The sequence below is a fragment of the Bos taurus genome, chromosome 23, assembly GCF_002263795.3.
Source record: "Bos taurus isolate L1 Dominette 01449 registration number 42190680 breed Hereford chromosome 23, ARS-UCD2.0, whole genome shotgun sequence".
Lineage (NCBI taxonomy): Eukaryota > Metazoa > Chordata > Mammalia > Artiodactyla > Bovidae > Bos > Bos taurus.
The window spans coordinates 25,299,618-25,311,078 of record NC_037350.1 but is presented as its reverse complement, the minus strand read 5'-3'; positions in this window follow the sequence as shown (position 1 = coordinate 25,311,078).

Below are 11,461 nucleotides of genomic sequence, written 5' to 3'. Positions count from 1 at the left end.
GTGCAAGAGCTTCAGAGGAGCAGAAAGATGAAGATGCTACCACTGAAGTAGTTAGCACTTTGTCTAGTATGAAACATACAGAGTTGGTTTATAAGATGTGTCCCCTAGTTGATTTCTAAGACTCATCAAGGCAAGGGATAAGACCCAACCCTATTTCCTAAAGACAAAGAGCAGCGAAATTAAACGGCTACACGAAGAGACATTCCAGGGGCACCAAACAGTCTCCTTTCCTTCCTCCTCTCCTCCCTATCTTCCCCTTCCACGAGGGCTCCAGTTTTGTCCCATTTATCTTTATTTTTACAGTGTTGAACAGCACAGTTTCCAAATATGTGCTTGAAAATGTTTGCTTAGAAGAGTCCTTGTATAATTAACATGGCCATGGTCAGGCAGTTTATTTGAATGCCAGTTCATTTTTTTGCTGAAGTACTTTACAATAAAGGTGCGCCCAGACATAAAATCAGGAAAGAACCATGCAATCAGCGAATATTTTCAAAATAAATGCTCTTTTCTATTTGAATAGTAACAAATGCATGTGATACAAAATTGGGCTCCTAGTGTCCTTCTTAAGGCAACGTGGACTATTTTCTTCTCTGCTTTCCAAAGATTAGAGATATTCTCTGCATACAGTAATCCTCCCTTATCCAGGGTGTGGGTATGTTCCAAAACCCCCAATGGATACCTGAAATCACAGAGAGTACTAAACTCTATATATACTAAGTTTTTCCTATATATATATCCCTATGGAGGTTTAGTCATTAAGACGTGTCTGACTCTTGCGACCCCATAGACTGTAGTCCGCTAGGCTCCTCTATCCACGGGATTTCCCAGGCAAGAATACTGGAGTGGATCACCATTTTCTACTCCAGGGGATCTTCCTGACCCAGGGAATGAATTTGGATCTCCTGCATTGCAAATGGATTCTTTACCAACTGAGCTACCAGGGAAGCCCATACATACCTATGGCAAAACTTAAATCATAAATTAGGTTCAGTAAGATAATATCCGGAGAAGGCAATGGCACCCTACTCCAGTACTCTTGCCTGGAAAATCCCATGGGCGGAGGAGCCTGGTGGGCTGCAGTCCATGGGGTCGCTAAGAGTCGGACACGACTGAGCGACTTCACTTTCACTTTTCACTTTCTTGCATTGGAGAAGGAAATGGCAACTCACTCCAGTGTTCTTGCCTGGAGAATCCCAGGGACAGGGGAGCCTGCTGGGCTGCCGTCTATGGGGTCGCACAGAGTCGGACATGACTGAAGTGACTTAGCAGTAGCAGCAGAAGAAAGATAATATCTGAATTGCTGGCATCATTATTATTACACTTTGGGACCATTATTAAGTAATGGGATTAAGTAATGGGATTCTCCAGGCAAGAACACTGGAGTGGGTTGCCATTTCCTTTTCCAATTATTAAGTAAAATAAGGGTTATTTGAACACAAGGACGGTGATGCTGTAACAGTTGTCTGATAACCAACATGGCCACCAAGTGACTACCGGGTGGGTAGCATATACAGTGTGGAGGCCCTGGACAGAGGGGTGATTCACATCCTGGCTGGGAAGCCAGAAGGATCATCATATTGCTGTGTGTAGCTGAACTTTGATATTTTCATTGCTGCATTAAATTTATTTATTAGTACCTAAAATGCCTTTCCTCCATGCTCTAAGACAGGTGTCTCTGCTCGCTAAACATTTTGGCTCAAACTTCTAGGAAGAAGTGTCTCATGAAATTCACCACTACTTGGAGAGTCCCAGGAGTTTGCAGCCCCCAATCCTGCCTGGTCCTTGAGTGTAAAAAACCAATTAGAGACATGTAACCGTTGGATCCAAGAGTTGGAACAAAGTTTAAAGGTTGCTTGTGCAAGTATCTGAACAGACATGAATCTACTTGATAACTTCTTAAATAGAAGCTTATCCAGCCTGTGTTTATATCTTTGCAGAGAAGAGAAATTCTTTCCTTTAGAGCACAATCAGAATCACAATTTCATCAGGTGCTTTGAATTCAGGTCATTTCAAGGATGCCTTACTGTTCCCTGAGGACAAGGACTAGGTCTTCAGTTGAAAAATATTACAAGCCTACTATATATACCCAAGTAGCAAGACATCTGAATCTGTGTAACTCACAGAAGCAAAGGAAGGCCCTGAATGCTAGTCCTTACTACAACGGTGCAGTGGTCAAAATAACCTAACACAGGCCCTGACCACAACGCATGGAATTTCAAACTTTTGCACAGGATCCAAAGTACGTTCTAGACTGGGGACTGTTTGGCAGCCACAGCGATCACAAAGACGGGCCTTTTAAATTAGGCTCCATTGAATATTCAAAAGGCAAAAAAGAAAAGACAGGCTTAGGGTGGAGCAGGCTATGTATGGGGTGAGGCCATGGGCATGGTGGACACTCCTGGGTCTGGGAGGCTCCCCCTGCACCTCAAGAAATTGTCAGGGAACAGGCCCTACCTGGGTGGGAACTTCAGTTTCTGTTTGGTCCAAGGCTTTCTGGATATTTCAGCTAGTTCACATGTGCCAAACTAGGCACACTGCCCACCCCCTGCCCCAAACCTTATCTCTAGAAATGACAATCTTGATATTTAGCAAAATAAGAACAGAGCCTGAAACATCAGACGGGACCAAAAAACCTTTTACAAATCACAGCCATCCCTACCCAGCCCTCCCCAATCCCAAGTCCTTTTCTCATGCTTCACTTTTAGTGATGGTAGTGGTTTAGTCGCTAAGTCGTGTCCGACTGTTTCGATCCCATGAACTGTAGCCTGTCAGGCTCCTCTGTCCATGGGATTCTCCAGGCAAGAATACTGGAGTGGGTTGCCATTTCCTTCTCCAGGGGATCTTCCCAACCCAGGAATCAAACCCGGGTCTCCTGCATTGCAGGGAGATGATTTACCAGCTGAGCTATGAGGGAAGCCCCATAGCTTTTAGTTATGTTTAGTTTAGTTTTAAGTGTTGCCTGCCTCTAAGTGGCCTTGACTCCTGACAATGTTTTATCAGTCATTGCTTTCTTTTGTCAACCAGCCCTACCAGTAGAGGTCAAAGGTAAACTGGACCTGGACATCGGGGCTTGGTTGAAAGATGACTGTCTTGGTGGCCAGTTGGGTACCTCCAAGCTCACGGCATGAGTGAGATGCAGAGACTCTTCAGGAGCGGGTGAGGGAGACATAGAGATCAGACTTGTGTTTGTCAAGGAGGGAGAGGGATGGACTGGGTGTTTGGGGTTGGTAAACGCAAACGATTACTTTAGAATGGATAAACAGCAAGGTCCTACTGTATAGCACAGGGAACTATATTTAATCTCCTGGAATGAAACATTAGAAAAGAATATTTTTAAAAAAGAATATATATGTGTGTGTCTGAGTCACTTTGCTGTACAATGGAGATTGGCACAACATTGTAAATCAACTATGAATGTAAAAGTGTTAGTAGCTCAGTCACATCCGACTCTTTGGCACCCCCTGGACTGTAGCCCACCAGGCTCCTCTATCCACGGGTTTCCCCAGGCAAGAATACTGGAGTGGGTAGCCATTCCCTTCTCCAGGAAATCTTTCCAACCCAGGAATCAAACCCAGGTCTCCTGCATTGGCAAGTGACTGGAGCTACTATAATTTCAATTAAAAGAGTGTGTGATGGGGAGGGTTAGAGGAGATGGAATGGAGGATGAATAATTGCATGTGGGATTCAGAAACAGAAGAGGGAATCAATTTTAAAACCAGAACCAACTCTCAAATTCTCATTCTGTTGTTCAAAATAGAAAGACTCATCGTGCGCATGGATTTTGACCAGAATCCCTCCCTCAAATTGAGAGCATTGTCCGATGAGAAGAGGAGGCTACTGGCCTAGAGGATTTCAGTGGTTTATCCTTCCATCCCACAAATGGATGGACACTTTCTCCAGGGAAGTTTTTCCCTTGACCAGGAGAGAAGAAACGTATCTGACCTAGCTTCCATTGCCCTGCGAAGAAAAAATTATTTTGGAAATCTGAGCTTCGTTTGCTCAGCCTCGGGGTTGTTTATCTAGCTGTCACAGAGAGCTTGTGCTCCTTCTGGCACAAAATAAAATACAGGAACTGGACAGTAACCACGAGACACAGCGTCCTTCAGGCTGACGCAGGCTGAGATGCGCAGCCTGGCGTTCTCATTCCTTCATGTTCCTTTTGTGTGACCTCACGTCAGCATTTTCCTCTTGTGCACACGATGGAGCAGAACCCTGTTCTCTTTTCCCCAAGAGAGTAAAGAGCTTGTGTCTAGTTTGCTATCAGCTCAGGCTCCTCATATGCCCCCAGCAGACCTTCCACGGACCTGCCTTTTCCCAGATCTTAGGAACCATTTGGTTTTGCTCCAGTCATAAGGCAGATGGAAAACTGCCTTGAAAGGAACTCAAGTCTGAACTGTCCAGACTCCATCCGACTCCATCCTAAGATGCTGAAAGCTTTTCATGAAGGCTGGGAGAGAAGGTTAAATACTCTGAGACTTTTAAACATAATTTTTATTTTTTTATACGATTTTAAAGGTTACATTCCATTTATAGGTACTGCAATATATTGGCTCTATTCCCCATGTTTTACAATATATCCTTGAACCTACCTTACACCGGATAGTTTGTACCACCCAGTCTCATACCCCTATTGCCTTTCCCCCTCCACTGGCAACCACTATTTTGTCCTCTATTATCTGTGAGTCTGCTTCTTTTTTGTTATATTCACTGGTTTGTTGTATTTTTTAGATTCCACATATAAATGATATCATATAGCATTTGTACTTTCCTTTCTGACTTACTTCACTTAGCACAATGCCCTCCAAGTCAGTCCATGTTGCTGCACATGGCAAGATTTCATTCTTTTTCATGGCTGCGTAGTATTTCATTGTGTGTGTTTGTATATACACCAGTGATGACTGAGTGACCAAAAAACAACATCTTATTTATCCATTCATCAATTGATAGAAATACTCTGAGATTTTTTTATTGAGAATGTAGAATGTGCCAGATATGGTCCCAAATGCTTTCTAGACATTATTTATTCCTTTAAACAACAATGCAGAAAGTGTGATTGTCTTCATTTCACAAACAAGAGAACTGAGCTCTGAGATGTTTTGTAACTTAGAAGGACACCCAGGAGACAATGTTGAGTAAGCATCAGTCAGGAGAAGGAGCTTTCAAGGGGGGTGGAGGAATTGGGGAGATGTTGGTCATCCTTGCAGAGAAAGGATGGATAAGTTCTGGGGAGGCGACGCACAGCAGGCGAGATAGACTTCAGGGCAAACTGCTAATGTGATCAGCATCCTTGATACCCAAGCAGGTGAGCTTAAGGTGCATCAGGGCTGCGCCAGTCACTCAGTGCTTAGAGGACTCAGGGCTGCAGTTGAAAACTCACAACATCCAGTGACGTTCATTAAGGACCATGAGAACCTGGCAAAACCACCCGGACAGTACTCCTCTGTGTCCCCGAGGTTCCCACACAAACACACACACCTCTGCACATCAACTGTCATGCTGTCTGCTGTTTCATTGGAATCTCTGTGGCTCCTCCTTCAGCATTTTACTGGTTCTGTGGTAGCAAAAGCCACCAGGGCTTAACCATGGGATGGAGACAAGGCACTCCATGGGGTGAGGTGAAGAATTCTGGGCAGGGTGTGGAAACATGCTTCAGGTGAATAGAGATCAAAAGGATGACTCTTAATGATAGCTTTTTTTAGAAATGCTCGGCATTTCTCAGAAGCCATCAGAGCCTGCCATAGTTTGCATGGCTAAATGATTGTCTTATAAGCAAAAATATGAAGCTGTCTCTCTGGCTTTCAGTTTCTTTGGTCAAGTCACATCATCATGGCATAGATGAGATATAGGTGGAGCAGCGTGCTTTGGGCTCTTAGTAACCCTGAAAGATGCTGCTGGGAAACCCATGAAACACTGGCCATGGAGATCCAGGTCTTCATCTTCACCTCAAGAAACAAAGCATGTTTGGGGGAAGCATCTGGGGTGGTGACAAGGTCAGTTTTGGGTGAAAAAAGCAGATAAAGACTGAAGATTAAGTAACGGACCTGGGCACTCCCATTCTCCTGACTCAGGAGTATGGTGTCAGTGTATTGGAGAAGTAGAAAGAACACAGGACTGGGTGTCAGAGATTTCATGGGGGAGGGAAGCTTTTTCCTCTACCCTCTCAGATCTTTGAGCTTCCCCGGTGGCTCAGACGGTAAAGTGTCTGCCTACAGTGCGGGAGACCTGGGTTCAATCCCTGGGTTGGGAAGATCTCCTGGAGAAGGAAACGGCAACCCACTCCAGTACTTTTGCTGGGGGCTTTGAGATAAAACTGCTGAAGCCAGTTGAACTGACTAAAGTGATTTATTTCAAATGCATATTGAGGGCCTTACAGAATGAAAGGAAAACCCCACAGAGGTGGTCAGACCCAGAGGTTAATACAAAGGACAATACATCTGTGGAGAAGAGATGAGACAGAGAAGGCCTCTGAGCTTCCAGGTGCGGTGCATGATGGGGTGGTAGACATACAGGAAAACTCATGGAAGATGAGGGTCATTTTAGGAAGGTTTGTGATGTGGATTCCTCTCCGTGCCATCCCTGAACTAATGAGAGTCTAGAGTCCTTTCCAGTGATGAAAAGTCATTTGGCTCTTCCTGGTGCTGGAGGGGAGGGTGGCACCTTCACATGGGAAATTTATTCCCGACTTTTAGGTAATCAGGGGGAAGGCAGAGAGCTTTTCCTGCAGTCCATTGTTTCTCAACTGCATTCAGCTCAAAGCAATCTTTATGTCAAAGTGGCATATTTGGGGAGGCACAGTCTGTGTCCCTTTAGCTTCCTGTAACTTACTGACAGTCTCTTCCCTGCTACGCTGGAAGCAAATTGAGGGTAGGACTGGGTCTGTTTGTTCTCCAGACCCCAGCACAGGGCCCGGCCCATTTGTTTGACTGCTAATTAATGGGTGAATGGCTTTGAGCTGCTCTGAGTCTCCGTTTCCTTGTCTGTAAGGTGATGATAGTGCTGCCCAGGTGGCTCAGCAGTAAAGAATCTGCCTGCCAAAGCAGGAGATGTGAGTTTGATCCCTGGGTCAGGAAGATCCCCTGGAGAAGGAAATGGCAACCCACTCCAGTGTTCTTGTCTGGGAAATCCCATGGACAGAGGAGCCTGGCAGGCTCTGGTCCTTGGGGTCTCTGAGAGTCAAATACAACTTAGCAACTAAAACAAGAAGACAAACATAAAGGTCTTGTCTTAGCATCCAAAGATCCCTTCCTACATTGATTTACTCTGCAGCAAAGGTTCCCAGGTTGGTCATGAGAAGGCAACAGTTTAATCTTTTTTCTTGATTTAAATGGAAGCTCGTCCTTATATGGGGGCTTCTCTGGTGGCTCAGAGGGTGAAGAATCTGCCTGCAATGCAGGAGACCTGGGTTCAAACCCTGGGTCAGGAAGTTCCCCTGGAGAAGGAAATGGCAACCCACTCCAGTATTCTTGCCTGGAGAATCCCATGTGCAGGGGAGCCTAGCAGGCTACGTGGGGTTGCAGAGTCGGACAAGACTAAGCAACTAACACTAACACACTTCTTCCTTATCTGAATGTTCCCAGGGAAACATGGCAAGATGTGATGGAGAGCAGAGCAAGACTCATCACAACAAAATACTTGGGAGCATTTTCTCATTTCGTCCACTCTTGTGACCAAGGTTTGGCTCAGAGTTTGGACCATGTGGATGCAGACACGCCACACTCATATCCCTTCCGGTAAGGAGATGGCCCAAGGGTGGGGATGGCTGGGACAGCACAGGTTACTCTCCAAATGCTCCATTCACCAAGGCCAGAAGGCAAACCAGTGTCCCAGCTTTGCATAGCTGCAGAATGGACTCTTTGGAAAATGTGGCCTTGAAATATCTCACTTATGTTTTTATCAGAACGTTTCAAACATTAGTGGCAAATCTCTGGCTTAGTGGAAAACAGTCCTCAAGTTTGGAGTTAGGCATCCTGGATCCTCTTGAAGACACTCTCTGCCTTGTCCTTCTTCAAGCAAGCCACACTTCTCTGGGCCTCAGTTTCTTCCTTTGATCTTAATGTCTAGGGCCCTCTTGGGTCCAATTTTTTTTTTTTTTTTTTGATTGTGCTGTATCTTCGTTGCTGCCCATGGGCTCTCTCTTGTTGCAGCCGGGGGGCTACTCTTCATTGCAGTGCATAGACTTCTCACTGTGGTAGCTTCTCTTGTTGCAGAGAACAGGCTCTAGGAGCATAGGTGTGTGGGTTTAGTTGCTCCAGCGAATGTGGAATCTTCCCAGACCAGGGATTGAACCCACATCCCTGTGTTGGCAGGCGGATTCTTATCCACAGTATCACGGAAGTCCAGGTGTAATGCTTTAAGGTGGTTGCATCAGTACTAATTTGAATGAACCAAATCCAGGATCTGCTCCCTCAGGCATCTCTTCCCATTCTTGATGATGCTGGTGTCCCATCATCAGTTCAGCAGGACTGGCACCTGGATCTACTTGCTGGGGTGTGGGGTGGTGCTTTGTTCAATCACCTTCCCTGGCCTGAGCCCCCGAGTGATCAAGGACACAGCTAAGAGATGCTGGCCATGGTAAAGGAGAGTGGAACACTGCGGAGGAATGGCAGAGAGATGGGGTGGAGGGGTTGACCAGTGAGTCAATCAGCCATGGTCTTCCAGGTTCAAGTTCAGCCTGGCTGGGATAAACTCAGTTTAGTCCCTCAAAGTTGAAGCTCTCAAGAAGACTTGACATTCATCTGGCACTCACATGGCAGATCTTGGGGTTTAATGGTGGTGGTGGTGGTTGGGGGGTGAGCTGGAGAAGGGAGCTCTGTCCATAAGTCGCTTATAATTATCAAACCTTTTCTCTGAAGCATTCTGATGGGTAGGTCATGCCTGAATGATAGAAACTACAACAGAGATGAAATATAACCCTTTGAGAGCATCCAGCACAAGTAGATTGTGTGTAATTATTTAATCATTCATTGGCTGGAGGCAAATCAGAGAAGACTTCCAGGAAGAGGACTAGAACTTTCAAGGTGGAGCTGTAGGAGCTGGGAGAAAAGGCGTTCCAGAGCCAGCAGAGCAGAGATGCAGAGGAAGGGAGCTGCCTGGAGTGTCCTGGGAACCGGAACTACTCTTGGCTGGCCGAGGACGTAAGCAGGAAGGGCTCCTGGAAAGGTAGGTCACTGTGAAGTCATCTGAGCCTAGAGTGCAAAGCTCATGATTTTGGATTTAGCCCCGAAGGTCAAACACTGGTTGCTTCCATTCATCCTGCAGATGGTTTTTGTTTGTGTGTGTCTTTTTAATTTGATACAAATTTTTAAGGTATAGATATTTCACAAATAACCCAGCTTCTTTAGTCATGGGAAGATCTGGCCTCTTGGAGACATTCAGCAGGAGTCCAATAGCTGATTCCTTTCAGACAAGCCACCCAGAGACCCACTAGCCAGTATATGCCCACCTGGCCCACTGTGGCTCATTCGTGCCCTCCTGGGGACCCTGCCAGAGAGAGGAGAGCCAAGCAAGTTTGCATGATGCCAGCTGGTATCATAGGTGCTAAACATGTTTTTTCTTGTCTCTCTCAGGTCTCAGGCTCTTCTGCCTACCTCTTTTGGGCTGCTCCTGGGTAGAATTAGGAAACCACTGAAAATTTGCCCAGTACACTATCAAGGATTTCCTATGATCTTCATACCATTCCTTTTCTATCAGCCTCTGGAGCATCACGGCCCTCCATTTACTTCCCCTGAGCTGCCCAAAGCCTGAGTGCTGCTCTAGAAGTCCAGACTCTTGCCTGTGTTAAGAGCATTTTTATGCATCAGTCAGTGAGGAACAGGGGGTAACCACATGCCCCCCGGTCCTGCACCCAGGCAGGCATCACTAATCAGTCACAACATGCTTCCGAGTTCAGACTCAGCATCAAAATCTTTCTTGACCACACTCCAGGAAACCCCACCAACTGATCAAGACCAGTCATGGATTTGTCATAAGCTGACTTCCCCTAGGATAAGAGGATTTCTGATATAAACTGCCCAGTCTAGATTAGGTCACAAGTATAGTCTTTGGGCTTTATTTATTTGCTTGTTTCAAGATTGATGGTTTCAGAATCTTTCTGGGGGCTCACAATCGCAGAGCTATTTTCCCCGCCTATGTGAGTGTTACTGTTCTTTTAGATAATCCTAGGTAATAATAGTTTCCATTTATAAAAGCCTATTTTGTGCCAAGGCTTAAGATGTGTAGTACTTCATTGTCATGGCAACCCTGCAGGTTAGTTACCATTATCCCTAGTTTACTAATATGGCTCTAGGTGTTAAGTGTCTTTGACTAAGATAATAAATGCTGGTAAGAGTGATGTTCAAACTCAGAGCTATCCAGCTCCAAAGTCCAGGGCATTTCTACTGTTTTACACTATTTCCTTACTTCTTCCTTTCAGTTCTGAATTAGGGAGAAACGTTATGCCTTCACATTTGATGGAATAAGATCCTTTCCCTCCTGTTGAGACCCCAGGGACCCAAAGCAATCGTTAAAGTCTGAAGGATACTTAACCAAAAGACCCTTAATCTAAGAAGCCTGGGTGTTTGTAACTGTCACTTGTTCTGAATGGTACGAGCATCTATTCCTGGAGGCTTGACTTGGGGGCCCTGGGCAGGGAACTCGTCCTCTGACACGGTGCTGGTAGAGATGCCAGAGAGGCCGCCCCTCCCCTGCTCCCCGGTCCTGCAGTGACGAGGGTGATCTGATGGGAGTTGGCTGTCGAGCACCTACATGCCTCAGGCTCTGCGCCAGGTGCTCTGAGCTCAAGTCCTTCACCCAGTCTGTGGTCTGTGCTCCACACTATGTCACAGCGCTCCCAGTAAACCCACTCCTCCCCATGGTCATGCAGAGTAGGAGCGCACAGACGGGAACAAAGGGAGAAGAAGGCAGGGACAAGGCAGGAAACCTGGCTTCTAGCCGGACACTTGGAGGGAATTCGAGTCACAAGGCAAAGAGAAGACATCTTTTGGCAGCCGTCCACAGTAACCTGGGATTCTGAACAGAATCCTAGATGTGAGAAAAGTGGAAACGGACAAACAGACTCAGCACTTTTTCATGCGGTCAGTGATTCCTGCCCATCAATCAAATGCAGGCATTGGTGACATTCTGAGGGAAGTTATTAGAGCCCAAAGCGGTCACTTCACATACTAGGAAACCATTAGCATCTTTTCTGTCAAGAGGAAGAAAAAGAGATAAGGACAAATAAGCTCAATATAAGTGAAATCTGATGAAAAGCTGGTGGAAGAGCCTTGGCAATGCCTGGTATGTAGAATGACTGTCCATCCCCACTTGCCCAGAACAGTCTCAAGTTAGCTGGTTGTCTCAGCGTAATTACAAAACACACTCTCCTTTCCCCTGAAAAGTGTCCTGATTTTGACGATAAAATGACTACATAGTTACCTTTGCTTCCATAGTAGGTTTCAACTTCCTACCCCTTTGGCCTGTGCAC